The following is a 15281-nucleotide window of genomic DNA, read 5'->3' as shown; positions in this document are numbered from 1 at the left end:
GACACTGGGGACTACTAGAGGGGGAAGAGAGGGAGAAGGTGTGGGTTGAAAAGCTATTTATTGGGTACTACGTTAAAATTTAAAAAGAAAGATCATCTCCTAGAGACAAAGTAAATTTTAAAATTATTTTTAAAAAAGAAAAGGAAGTAGGGAAGGAGGGGAGGGGAGGGGAGAGGATGGGAGGGGAGGGGAGGGGAGGGAGATGGGTACAGTGGCTCCTGCCTGTAATCCCAGTATTTACTTTGGGAGGCCAAGGCTGGCAGATCGCTTGAGCCCAGGACATCAAAACCACCCTGAGCAACAGAGCAAAACCCCATTTTTATAAAAAGTGCAAAAATTAGCCTGGCATGATAACATGCAACTGTGGTCCCAGCTACTCAGGAGGCTGAGGTGGGAGGATCACCTGAGCCTGAGTGGTTGAGACTGCTATGAGCAGTGATCGTGCCAGTGCACTCCAGCCTGGGTGACAGAGTGAGACCCTGTCTGGGGAAAAAAAAATCATTCCTAGCTTGCAAAACTCTTCAAGAGTATACAAAATAAGGGGATACTCACCATCTCCCTTTCTGAGATTAGAACCACATCTATACCCCAAAACTGATTTTTAAAAACTGCAAAAAAGTTATGACAAGCATATCTCATTCATAAATATTAATGTACCAATTCAAAGTAAAATATTAGTAATATAATTATTATAACATGCAGAAGAATACATACCATGACCAAGTTGAGTTTTCCCAAGAAGGCAAGATTGATGAAACATTCAATAATTGAAGTCACCATATTAACAAAAAAATAGACACTCATCATATGATTATCTTAATAGATGCAAGAAAAAATATATGATACAATTCAACTCATATTCCACAATCCACAATCCATTTTGTCCTCTTAACAAAATGGGGTTTTAAAAAGCTGAAAGTTAGCTTTTCTCAAACATACAGCATGTATAACACATAATAGTAATATATTTAAATCTTTTCTGTATAAATGAGGAAAAAAGACAAAATACCAGCTCTCACCACAACTATTTCACATTGTACTTGAGGTCACATTCAGTGCAATAAGATGAGAAAAATAAATAGAAGATGTAAGTACTACAAAAAAAGAAAAAAAACTTCATTTTATTCATATATGATGTTTTCATATAATAGCAATTCAAAAAAGTCTGTGGATGAATTATTGTAATTTATAATTAGGTTTATTCCTAAGTATTTTATTTTTCTGTAACTATTGTGAATGATACTGCTTCCTTGACTTCTTTTTCAGATAGTTTGCTATTGGCATGTAGAAATGCTACCGATTTTTGTATGTTGATTTTTTATCCTGAAATGTTAACAAATTTATTCATTAGTTCCAACAGTTTTTTGGTGGGGTCTCCAGGGTTTTCGAGATATGTGATCATGTCATCTACAAACAGGGAAAATTGTCAACTTCCTCCTTTCCAATGTGGATGTCCTTTACTTCTTTCTTTTGCCTGATGGCACTGGCTAGGAATTCCAGTACTCTCTTGAATAAAACTGTAGAAAGTGAGCATCCTTATCTTGTTCTAAATCTGAAAAGAAAAGCTTTCAACTCTTCCACATTCAACTGATGTCTGCTGTAGGTTTGTCATATATGGCCTTTACTGTATTGAGGTATGCTCCTTCTACACCCATTTTGCTGAGGGTTTTTTTCATGAAGGGATGTTGAATTTTATCAAACACTTTTAAGCATCTATTAAAATTATCATATGGTTTTTATCCTTGGTTCTGTTAATGTGATGTGTTTATTGATTTTCATATATTAAATCATCCTTTCATCCTGGGGATGAATCCTGCTTGGTAATGCTGAATGGTCTTTTTAATATGCTGTTGAATGCAGTTTGCTAGTATTTTGTTGAAGATTTTTGCATCGATGTTCTTTGGGGATATTGGCCTGTAGTTTTCTTCTTTTGTTATGTCCTTGTCTGGTTTCACAATCAGGGTAATGCTAGCCTTGTACATGAGTTTGGAAGTATGCCCTCCTCTTCGGTTTTTTGGAATAGTTGAGTAAAATGAGTATTGGTTCTTCTTTAAATGTTTGGTAGAATTTAGCAGTGACACAGCCAGGTCCTGGGCTTTTCTTTGATGGCGGAATTATTAGTATGGCTTTGATCTCGTTACTCATTATTCATCTGTTCAGGTTTTCTATTCCTTCATGACTCAGTCTTGGTAAGCTGTAGGTGTCCAGGAATTTATCCATTTGTTCTAGATTTTCCAATTTGTTAGTGTATAGTTATTAATAATAGTCTCTTATGATCCTTGGTATTTCTATGGTATCAGTTTTAATCTCTCCTTTTTCATCTCTGATTTTATTTATTTGAGTATTCTCTCTTCTTTTCTTTGTCTAGCTAAAGGTTTGGTTATTTTGCTTATACTTCCAAAAACACTAACTCTTAATTTCATTGCTCTTTTCATTGTTTTTCAGGCCCTACTTCATTTATTTCTGCTCCATCTTTATTGTTTCTTTGCTTCTACTTATTTTAGGTTTAGATTGATCTTCGTTTTTTAGTTCCTTGAGGTGCAATATTTGGTTGTTTAGTTAAGATCTTTCTACTTTTTGATGTAACCTTTTATTGCTATAAACTTCCTTCTTAATGCTGCTTTTGCTGTATGCCATAGGATCTGATACGTTGTGTTTTCATTTTCATTTGTCTCTAAGAATTTTTAAATTATTATTTAAATTTTTTCATTGACCCATCGGTTGTTCATGAACATGTCATTTAATTCCCATATATCTGAACAGTTTCCAAAGTTCCTTCTGTTATTGATTTCTAGTTTTATTGCATTGTAGTCAGAAAGATACTAGATCTGATTTTAATTTTTTTAACTTTTTTAAGACTAATTTTGTGACCTAATATATGGTCTACCCTGGAGAATGTTCTATGTGCTGTTGGAAAAAATATGTATTCTGCAGCAGTTGTGCGGAATGTTCTATAAATGTCTGTTAGGTCCATTGGGTCTAGAGTGCAGTTTAACTCCAATGTTTCTTTGTTGATTTTATGTCTGAATTATCTGTTCATTGCTGTGAAGTCCCATACTAGGGAGGTGAAAGATCTCTACAATGAAAACTATAAAACATTGATTAAAGAAATTGAAGAGGGTGCAAATAAAAGGAAAGATATCCTGTGTTCATGAATTGAAAAAAATAATATAGTTAAAATGACTATACTACCCACAGATTTAATGCAATTTCTATCAAAATATCAATCATATTCATCACAGAAATAGAAAAAAATCTGAAAATACATATGAAAAGGAAAAAGATCCTGGATCACCAAAGCAATCTTGAGCAGAAAGAATGAAGCTGGAGGCATCACACTACCTGAATTCAAAAGCTATAGTAACGAAATCAGCATGGTAACTGGCATAAAAACAGACATATAAGCCAATGGAACTGAATAGAGAACCCAGAAATAAATCCATGCACCTAACAGCCTACTGATTTTTGACAAAGGTGCCAAGAATACACATTGGAGGACAGTCTCTTTAGTAAATGGTATTGGGAAAATAGGATATCCATATTCAGAAGAATGAAGGTAGACTTCTATCTCTCACTATATACAAAAATCAACTCTAAGTGGATTAAAGATTTAAATATAAGACCCAAAACTATGAACCTACTAGAAGAAAACTTAGAGAAAATGCATCAAGAAATTGGACTGGGCAGGGATTTTTTAAAATAAGACCTCAAAAGCACAGACAACAAAAGCAAAAATAGAAAAATGGGATTACATTAAACTAAAAAGGTTCTGTGCAGAAAAGGAAAAAAATCAATAAGGTATAGAGACAATAGGCAAAAGTATTTGCAAACTATGCATCTGACAAGGAGTTAATATCCAGACTATATAATTAACTCACACAACTCAATAGTGAAAATAATAATAATAATAATTTGACTTTAAAGTGGGTAAAAGACCTGAAAAGACATTTCTCAAAAGAAGACTTATAAGTGGCCAACAGATAAATGAAAAAATGACTAATATCACTAATCATCAGGGAAATGCAAATCAAAACTAAAATGAGATATTACCTCACCAGTTAGAATGTTACCAAAAAGACAAAAAACAAATCCTGGAAAGGATGCAGAGAAAGGAAATTGTTTCCCCCATGCTGTTCTCATGATAGTGAATTCTCACAAGATCTGATGGTTTTATAAATGGCAGTTTTTCCTGCATTCTCACATGCTCTCTCATCTGCTGCCATGTAAAACGTGCCTGCTTCCCCTTCCGCCATGATTGTAAGTTTTCTGAGGCCTCCCCAGCCACGCGTAACTGTGAGTCAATTAAACTTCCTTTGTTTATATTAATAAAGTATCCACTCTTGGGTAGTATTTCTTTTTAGCAGTGTGAGAATGGACTAATACAGAGATCATGAAGTAGAACATTGTTTTTTGGTTATTGGTTTCTAATAATTTCTCAGGTGGCACATTTGCATTTTGTGTAGTTTTCTGCATGTGTTGTACTATTTAATTTTTTAGATGCACATGAGGTAATGAGTACACACTCATCTGAATATCCTTCTATCATCTGAAAAACTCTGACAATAAAAAAATTTTATTACTGCCTGTGGTGAACTCATTTAGTCCACAAACCATGATCTAAATTTGCACAAGGCTACTTGTAGTCTTTATTAGTTGTGCTTAGTGTGAATATTCATTCTGTTGTGGAAATACTATGTGTTTGATTATGTAGTGTTACCCTAAAAGCTTCTGAGAGACTCTTAGATGATATACAAATAATTTCAAATCCGAAAGTTCTGAATTCTGAAATTCAGCAGGCAAACAGTTTATAATGAGGGATTATTAAATAGCAATGGATATGAATGCCCTTCAGCTACATGTATTCACATGAATGACCCTAAGAGAATAATGTTGAGCAAAATAAGCAACATAAGAATGCAAAAAAGTATAATTCCCTTTACAAAAAGTACAAAAACAGGCAAATTCAGAGCATACTGTATGTAGTTTAGACATATATGTATATGTGGCAAAACTACAAAGAAAAGTAAGGCAATGTAACACCATACTCATGATAGGCGTTTCTTCTAAAGAGGGAAGAAAGGAATATAATTGAAAAGAAGCACACACAGAACCTTAAAAGGATTGAACCATATACTGTTTACACAGAGCAGTGAGAAAATGTGTGTTAACTTTATTATCACTATTTAAACAGCACATATGTGTTCTATACATTCTCTTTATGTATAATATATTTACAACATAAATCAACAAATAAATCCAGAGATATCACCTGTACCTAATATAGAGTCTATACATTAGTTTAATCTCTGCTCCCTGGGATTATAGAGAGTAAGAATGTTTATGACATTTGAAGGTAAAAAATGTGACCTTTGATCTGTTTTATTCTTTACTTTTTTCTTATTTTCTGGAACATACTGTATTTTATCCATAAATGTTGGGCTCTAACTAAAGGTGTGGACTCCATGGAAAAATCATAGTGAAGATGACTGAAGATGACAAATCCAACCTGCAGCTCACCTAAGGGAAAATCCAGGAGCAGTGACCCTCCCAAATCCCAACCCTGGTTGTTCTGACGAGGGGCATCATTGACACTGCTGGGACTCAGGGAACCATAGTCCAGAGGGGACAGCTGGGAGGTTGGACAATTACCCTATCTTGTCTCTAACTAGGAGGTCTGGGATTGGGTCCCAAGAGACACTGCACGTCAAAAGTCAGCAGCATCTCCTGGCTCCTGTACCTGAGGTGTCACTGAAGACCTGACTTTAGTCTATGCTGTTCCTAGGCATGGAAAGAATCTGTGACTCCAACCATGTTTTTTTGGAGAGAAAGCAGTGGAGTGAACTCAATATCTTTGGTGGTAGTGGCAGAGTCTGAGACTGGTCAGCATTGCCAGGTAAGAACTGAGGCATAGGAATAGGGAAAGAGAGCAGAATCTAGAGCATGTGCATGTACAAACACACACAAGCAGCCCACACAGCTTCTCCCTTTTTCCTTTCTCTCCTTCTTTCCACTCTTTCTTTCTGCCAATCACTTTCTGGTTAACTCTGGTGTTCATCAGGTCCAGCCTAAGGTCATTGTAGAGAAGAGGTTTCAGACCATCCTTCTCTAAGCTTTATTGGCAACCAGTATATAGCACCGGAGCAATAATAAAGCATAACTCATTCTCAGCCAGCTAGGACAGGCAAGGTTCCCAGAATCACCCTCAGTCATCACACCAGGTCAATACCAATAATTTACTTTTCTACGTCCATTTATATTTTATCAACCTCATTCACATCCTTTCTTTTTCTTAAAATCGAACTGGTGAATGATTATTTAAGATGATCTTATTTTGTTTTTGTTTTTGTTTTTGTCTTTGTTTTATGAGATGGAGTCTCACTCTGTTGCCCAGGCTGGAGTGCAGTGGCGCAATCTCAGCTCACTGCAATCTCCACCTCCCGGGTTCAAGTGATTCTAGTGCCTCAGCCTCCCGGGTAGCTGGGACTACAGGTATGAGCCACCACAACCAACTAATTTTTGTATTTTTAGTAGAGATGGGGTTTCACCATGTTGGCCAGACTGGTCTTGAACTCCTGACCTCAAGTGATCTGCCCACCTCGGCCTCCCAGAGTGCTGGGATTACAGGAGTGAGCCACCGTGCCCAGCCCAAGATGGATCTTATTTATTTCCATTATATGATTAATAATATTTGGGATCTGATGATGAAGATATTTGACCAAGTTTATACGTTGCTCCCAGAAAAACAGATGCTTTGCTATGAATAGTTATGAGTAGAATCACAACCATTTAAAAGTGGTGTTGGTGATGTGAACAATGATAATGATGACTCTCAATATGGACACCTCAAAATTTACAAGCCCAACATGCAGGTCCTAACCAGGACACAATGACAAGGAAAAAGCACTGTCATTTTATTTAAAACAGAAATAAGAATAATAGATCATATTTACTGAGCACTTAATAGTGTATCAGTCCTGTTCTGAATATCTTACAATCATTATTGAATTTAATCCTCATAACTACTCTAATGTGGTAACTTTAGTAACTATCCCATTTAAGCAGATGTGGAAAATGAAGCTGAGAGAGGTTAAATGACTTCCTCAGGCCAGGCACGGTGGCTCACGCCTGTAATCCCAGCACTTTGGGAGGCTGAAGCGGGCGGATCACATTAGGAGATCGAGACCGTCCTGGCTAACACGGTGAAACCCTGTTTCTATTAAAAATACAAAAAACTAGCCAGGCGTGGTGGTGGGCGCCTGTAGTCTCAGCTACTTGGGAGGCTGAGGCAGGAGAATGGCATGAACTCAGGAGGCAGAGCTTGCAGTGAGCCGAAATTGCGCCACTGCACTCCAGCCTGGGAGACAGAGACTCCACCTCAAAAAAAAAAAAAAAAAAATTTCCTCAAAGTCACACAGAGAGTAAAGAGTGGGGAAATTCTGTCAGATTCCAAAAAGAATTGTATGTTTTAATCACTACACTAAACAAACATGATATTAGCACATGCTACCACTGAGTGTTGGTTGTATTTGTTCTTCGATACCATCCAACAGAACAGTGGAGTTTCTCGCTTTGATTGCACATCATGGTTTATGAAGAGACTTCGACTGACTCCAGCATTTAGTCCTCTCAACAAAACTATCAGGTAGGGTTATTTGCTACCTCCTATAGACAAAAAAAAAAAAAGAAAGAAAAGAAAGAAAGAAAGAAAAAGAAAAGAAAAGAAAAACAGCAAGGCTCAAAAGAGGTAAATATTTCCCAAAGTTTAAAAACATGTGAGAAACAGAACTGGAAAGCATTCAAGGCTTCCTATTATATTCTGTCCCAAGGTCCCATTTCTACTGCTACTAATGACATAACAATCACCACCATTCATGAGAGCCGCTTTCCATATATGTTATTTCAACAATAACTTCAGTGACTCTGTGAGGTTGCACATGGTACAAACTAGGAAACAGAGATTCAAACAGGCTCAACAATTGACTAAGGTCAGACTGAGAACAAGGAGCAGAGAAAGGATTTCCCATCCAGTCTCCAAGATGCCAAGGACTAGATCTTAACAAAAAATATGTTTTATTTTGTTTTTGTTTTTGTTTTTCCAGAGTCTCACTCTGTCGCCCAGGCTGGAGCACAGTGGTGCAATCTTGGCTCATTGCAACCTCCACCTCCTGCGTTCAAGCAATTCTCCTGCCTCAGTCTCCCAAGTAGCTGGGATTACAGGATCACACCACCATGACCGGCTAATTTTTGTATTTTTAGTAGAGACAGGGTTTCACCATGTTGGCCAGACTGGTCTTGAACTCCTGACTGCAGGTGACCCACCAGCCTCAGCCTCCCAAAGTGCTGGGATTACAGGCATGAGCCACTGTGCCCAGCCTAGATCTTAACACAAAATATGTTGATGGTGAAGTTCATAATGAAAATGAAAATGGTGTGCTCTTAATGATAATGTGTATTAAAGTTTGCAACCTCCTCATGGTCACATTGACTCATTACAATGATCATCAAAGGCAAAGGGGCCAGAGACCCCTGACTCTCCACTGGCTCCCCTCTAAAGAAATTGTTCTGTCTTCCATCTCCTTCAACACACATACACACACACACATTCACCCACATACGTACAGAGCTCCTTGTGTTGCTCACTAAATCCTAGTGTGTGCAAGACCCCCAAATTAGCTCCACAGTAAGTCACTGAGGTTAAAACTGATGTTATAAGAGTTTGTTTTAAAGGGAAAATTAAAACTTGAAGCAGTTCTTTAAGGTAAATTCCAGTTCAGTCTCAGTCAGGCGATATATGAGGAAAACTTGCGATATTACAGTATTCTAGAAACCAAAGAACACCTTCATCCCAACCCTTCATTATCATCGTCCACAGTCTCCATATCTGTACATATTTGCAAACACACAATTACAGCCATTAGTGAATCAGAGTGACCTCCCCAAAGAACAAAGAAAAACATACCAATGTCCATGGACTCCGTAATTTTTAAAGGATAACTTACTTAATCAGAATTACCTGCTACTTTTTCCACCTTAGAAGGAAATTAAAAACGAAACCAACATCTCTGACTTCCTGCTCCTGGGCTTCCCTGAGCACCCAGAGCAGCAGCCTCTCCTGTTTGGGCTCTTCCTGGGCATGTACCTGGTCACCGTTCTGGGGAACCTGCTCATCATCCTGGCCATTGGTTCTGACCCTTATCTCCACACCCCCATGTACTTCTTCCTGGCCAACCTGTCTTTCATCGATACCTGTTTCAATTGCACCATTGTCCCCAAGGTGCTGTGAACATCCAGACACAGCATCACACCATCTCCTACACTGAGTGTCTCATGCAGATGCACTTCTTCATGGCATTGGCCCTGCTGGATGACTTCCTGCTGGCCGTGATGGCATATGATCGCTACGTGGCCATCTGCCTTCCTCTACACTACACCACAATCATGCATCCCCAGCGCTGCCTGCTGCTGGTGGCCATGTCCTGGCTCTGCTCCCACCTCCTGGCTTTCTCACTTGCTTTTCTCATAGCTCAGCTTTCTTTCTGTGCCTCCCATTCCATCCCACACTTTTTCTGTGATCTTCTCCCAATCCGCAAGCTTGCCTGTTCAGACACAAGGGTCTTTCACATCATAATGTTCACTGAAACCACTCTCTCGGGAGTCGTTCCTCTCACCTGTGTCCTGGTCTCTTATGCCCACATCATGCACACCATCCTCAGGATCCCCTCTGCTGAGGGGAAGCACAAAGTCTTCTCTACCTGTGGTTCTCACCTGACAGTGGTCACTCTCTTCTATGGAACGGTCTTTCTGGTGTATTTCCAGTCCTCATCCCCCTACTCAGCAGATGCTGGAATGATTGCATCTGTGGTATACACAATAGTCACTCCCATGCTGAACCCTTTTGTCTATAGCTTGAGGAACAGGGACATGAAGGGAGCTTTGCAGAAATTCCTTGGCTTGGGAAAATGCTGTACTCATTAAAGGGTACTTCTCCAGAGTAGAGACCCAGGCTCTTCTAAATGCCTTCCTAATTGGACTTCTCTAATATAATCTTGAAAAACCCAAATTCAGGGCAAGATGGATGCTCAATATCACAAGCAGTTTAACAGATGAAGGATGCCTGATGTGGCAGGACTAGAAAAGGACCAACTGGCCAGAGACAGAGCTGCAGCCTGGAGAGAGGCAGTGGCCCACAATCATTACAGGGCATCACAGCAAAAATTGTACTGGACAAATTTAAACACACTGGGAAGACTTCATTTAAGGCAGTTGAAATACGGAGCAGACACCAGAACTCAGTATGAAATCAAGTCTGCTGAAACTAAGGGCAGGAGGATATTTAAGTGCTGGGGTGAGAGAAAGAACATAAGCTATTTTTGCTAACTGGCTTTACCCCCCCACCAAAAAAAACAAACTTCTCATATCTTTGTGACAGGAGGTAGTTCCTCAATGTGGAACAAAGAATTGTCCATGAAAATTAGGTCGTTACCCTCCTACAGAGCCTGGAGGATAGGTGTGCCATCACCCTCAATGATTAAAATGAAATTTTGAATGAATTTTGATGATTGAAATATGAAAATAAAATGATTTCATTTCAAGTAGACAGTTCCCAGGTCGTTGAGAATGATATTCCTGGGTTGTAAAACTGGCAAGAGTCTTTTAAAATTTTTAAAATTTTTCAAGAGGCATAGAAATAATTCATAGGTTTTCTAAAGTAAATGCTGTAAGAAAAGGGAGGTCAGGAACCTAGAGTTGGGAAAGAGCCTGTGTGAAGTTTAGTCAAGTGGAGGGAAACATTCAGTCTGCCGTGGTCAAGGGTGACTTGATAAGTAAACTTGATAGGTGTTCAAGATATTCAAACCTGAGAGTGAGACCACCAAAAGAATGACACCAGACCACAACTTAGGTCTAGAAGGAAGCTCAGTTGGCAGCTCAGTCTGGGACCAAGAGGTCCCACCCAATCACAAGAAATGTCAACAGGACCTGGAAGGATCAAGTACTCTGAGCTTCAGGGATCATTTCCAAGACCAGCTTTGGAAGTGGTTCATTCATAGGGATTAACCTCCACATGGAGAAAGCTGAACCAAGGAGATATACTATTTGCTGGAACTAAGAACAAGAATAATACTGGAAGAGGAAAGGAAACCAGGCACAGATAGATCAGGAGACTGGCCCAAAATCACCCAACTGGGAGTAGATCTTTTTTTTTTTTTAATTTCACTTTAAGTTCCAGGATACACGTGCAGAATGTGCAGGTTTGTTACACAGGTATACGTGTGCCACTGGGGTTTGCTGCACCTATGAACCCATCATCTAGGTCTTAAGCACTGCATGCATTAGCTATTTGTCCAGATACTTTCCTTCCCCTCACCCCCCCGCATCCCCCAATAGGCCCCGGTGTGTGTTGTTCCCCTCCCTGTGTCCATGTGTTCTCATTGTTCAACTCCCACTTATGAGTGAGAACATGTGGTGTTTGGTTTTCTGTTCCTGTGTTAGTTTGCTGAGGATGATGGCTTCCAGTTTCATCCATGTCCCTGAAAAAGACGTGATTTCATTCCTTTTGTGGCTGCAGAGTATTCCTTGCTGTATATGTACCACATTTGTTTTACCCAGTCTATCATTGATGGGCATTTGGGTTGGTTCCATGTCTTTGCTGTTGTAAATAGTGCTGTAATACAGATCTAAAGACAATGAGTGACTATTAGTTATTGGAACAAGTTCTTCATTCCTTCATTTTTAATCCCTAGTTTATTCTGTTTGTCCCTACTGAAAAACAATATATATGAATTCTGTAAGAATATAAAATATAAAAAAACTAGGAAAAGGAAAAAATTACCCATCATTTTTTCATTTAAAGACAACTGCTGTTAATACTTTACACCATTACCTTTTTGTATTTTTCTAACTGCTTTTGCATTTGCATTTGATGAGAAAATGCCATAAAAATAATTATATATATATTTTCTTTCTTAATCTATAACATGAGTTATCTCCATTTGACTTATGTATATCTGCCTTTTGTCTAGCAATATTGAGGGGACATTGTGTGATACAACTGCTGTTTCTTAAAAAGAAAACTCTAGGTAAAAGCGGATGGTAGAGAGAAGTCTGGGTTGACAGCAGGACTGGATATAGGACCTCTCTTTCTCTGTTAAAGCCCCCTAAGTCTCAGAAGAAGGGAGTACAGATAGGCAGGTTTCCCCACCTATGCAAAGGTGCCACTCGTTGGAGGATGGTACTTGGGATGGTTGAAGCAAGGGACAGGGAGCAAGCGCCTTTTATGAGGATCAAGCAGTGTTGATAGAGCTCTTTATTGAATTGCATCACTGCTTTTTTTGTGTTAAATATATTATATCCTTATCTGCTTCATGTTGCTGATATTCCCAGTTAATTCTTCATCTTTTAACTTTGTGGTCTTTTTATCTAAGGAAGTTTTCAACTTTCATGTTATCATTATCATACCATATGCATATCAATTTATACATTATTATATCATATTGTGGCCTCTTCTGCTGGTTGTATAATGAGAACATTCTTCTCAATGCAGAGTTCTTTGAATGGTCAACTTTTTTTCCGTTTTCTCATGGCACATTACTTTTTAGTGAGACAAAAAATTAGTTTAGAAAAACAATAAATAGTTAAAGGAGTTCTTTCCCAACACATCCCTCTCTCTTTATTTAAGTGTTTCTTCCCTTTTTTGCTTAACACAATTATTAGCAGATAAAAATTCTGAGTGTCAACGAGCTGTCATTCTCTCATATGAATATGTACATTCCACTTCAGGGTCTTCACTCACAGCATCCTCTCCATGGTGCCTCCCCCATCTCCAGCCCAGCTAAGACCCCCTACTCCACAGCCTATGCCCAGCTGTACCGCCCACAGTGATTAAAAGGAAGAAATCACTCCTTTGTTTTTGCCTTTTTGTATGAATGTGTAAAAGCTGTAGGAACTTAATATTCAATGGAGTAAATTGTGCAGGTAAAAACACCATGGTATTCTCTTTAGCTGATTAATATCAACACTCAGTCCTTCCTGAATTAACAATAGTTTCAAGTATCCAGATATGTCAGGTATTGTGGCAAAGAACTAGGCCAGAGGTGACGAAAGAAAATATAAAAGCAGACTCACCTTGGTCACTAACAAAAGAAAATATAAAAGCAGACTCACCTTGGAAGGAAATACAGAATCATGGAATATATTCTGAGCGCCACTCTGAGTAGCTCTTCAATTTCAACTGGGATTACCAGAAAAGAGCAGCACAATGACCCTGTGGGTGGTAACTACAAAGCCACCCAAGGATAGGTGACAACTTCACAGACAACTTCAGGCAGAAGAGTCCTTGGCTGAACACAAAGGGCTGTGAGTAGGTCCTTCTAAACCAGAGTTCACCCTTGTTTTGCTAATTTGTTCTGCCTCCCACCTAAATTCCCTGAAATCACTGAAAGGGCTAAAATGTGTCTCACTTTTAATCATCTTACCCCGCCTCAGGCCACTTCTTACCCTCTTTCAGCTGTACAGCTATCTTACCCCATCAACACAAGTTCTTAGGTAAAAGAATTTCCCAGTCTCATAAATTTGCCCTGGCTATTTTTCTCATGCTAAAATCAGATGCGCAAATCTCGGCATCTAGTGACATGCCCTGTCCACATCCCATCTTGTACAATCCATTTTTTCCATTATCTCCTTTCCAGGTATGAGCTCCCTATGAGAAACTAGCCCTAACTCATGGATCTGGTCAGATGCTTCCCCTGTAAGATTTGCAGAAGATCCTATAATTTACTAAAATTGGATCCTGACTGTTAGTGGAAAGAAAGGAATCCTTATTGGACATGAAAAGTTATTATACCATGATGCGTTTACATAGAGTTTTGGCTGGGTCAGACCTGAACATAGGTTTCTTGACATCTAGGTCAACTGTGGTAATCAGGACAGTCAATACTTTGTTGTCAAGTTGCCATATAATAATGTGTGGCTGTCGGATCAATATGAAAACAGAAGGAGAAAGTCCAGGGAGAACTTCACTTTCTGCTCCTTGACCCTCCTCTGAATAATAATTCATCTGGGAGAAGTTTCTCTTCCTATGAGTATACACAGAGCATCTTTAACACCTCTGTTTCTTAGGTTGTAGATAAAGAATTCTGTGTAGGAGTCAACATCAGGTATACCACAGTTTCAATGGCCCTATCTTGAATGAGTAGGAAGAGTAAAATTTCTCAAAATCTTTTTTTTTCTTGTACTTGAAGACCATACCATGTAATTAAGAATTGAGAAACACATTACGAATAATCTAAGAGTGAAAGAAAAATAATTATGATATTAAAGATATTTTATGAAAATGACAACCAATATGATGCATATCAGAACATGTGGGATGCAAATAAAACATTCCTTAGAGAAAATTATAGCCATATATTCAAAAGTAAGGAAAGTTTTAAAAGCTACAAAATAATGAGATATGCATCCATCATAAGAAGTTAGAGAATGAATGGTAAAATCAATGCAAAGAGAGTTAAAGAAGTCAGAAGTGATAAACATGAGGGCAAAAAAAATGCTAAAATAGAAAAACATAAAGAAAGTCATAAAAACCAAATGATGATTACTGGAGTTGATCAATAAAATGTATTCCCCTATGGTGAAACTGGTCAAGAAAAAAAAAAACAACCAATAACAGTAATGAGAGTTACATATCTTCAAATATTAAAATGCGAGGATCTTATAAATAATGTTATGCTAATGAACTTGACATTTTAGACTGAATAGACAAATTTCTAGAAAAATATAACATCAAAACTGATGTAAAAAAATTAAAAACCTGAATATATCTATAACCATTAAGAAAAGTAAATCAGTACTCAAAAAACTTTCCTCAGAGAAAATTCTCAGCCCAGATGGCTAGAACAATGGGTTTATTTTTTTAAGTTTTTCAAGAAAGAATTAATTCCTATCTTACAAGAACTCTTCCAGATAATAAAAAATAAAGAACATTCAAAAACCCCCTTTAGAAGGAAAGAAAAATCTTCATACCAAAAGCTGACAATGTCATTACACAAAAATATAATTTCAAGCAAATTTCACTGATTAATATAGACTCATAAATTCCAAACAAAATATTAGTAAAAGAAATCATTCATAAAAGATAATTTAACATGATCAGTTGGATTTTACCAGTAGTGTGAGGTTGATTTAACTTTCAAAAATTAATCAAAGATATTTTCCTTTCCAGGAACAGTATCTAAAGTCATTGACCAACTCTCTCCCTAAACAGACTTCCATCGGGCTTCTCTGAG

The 15281-nt window shown here is 38.0% G+C and overlaps 1 pseudogene; it reads left to right on the top strand.

Annotated features, from left to right (window-relative positions):
- The first annotated feature begins 8126 nt into the window (after window positions 1-8126).
- Window positions 8127-10203, top strand: LOC699413 (olfactory receptor 1G1-like; annotated as a pseudogene).
- The last annotated feature ends 5078 nt before the right edge of the window (window positions 10204-15281 follow it).

Source organism: Macaca mulatta, chromosome 15, assembly GCF_049350105.2.
Source record: "Macaca mulatta isolate MMU2019108-1 chromosome 15, T2T-MMU8v2.0, whole genome shotgun sequence".
Taxonomy (NCBI): Eukaryota; Metazoa; Chordata; class Mammalia; order Primates; family Cercopithecidae; genus Macaca; species Macaca mulatta.
Note: the sequence above shows the minus strand (reverse complement) of the source record. Positions and strands in the feature narration are given on the sequence as shown.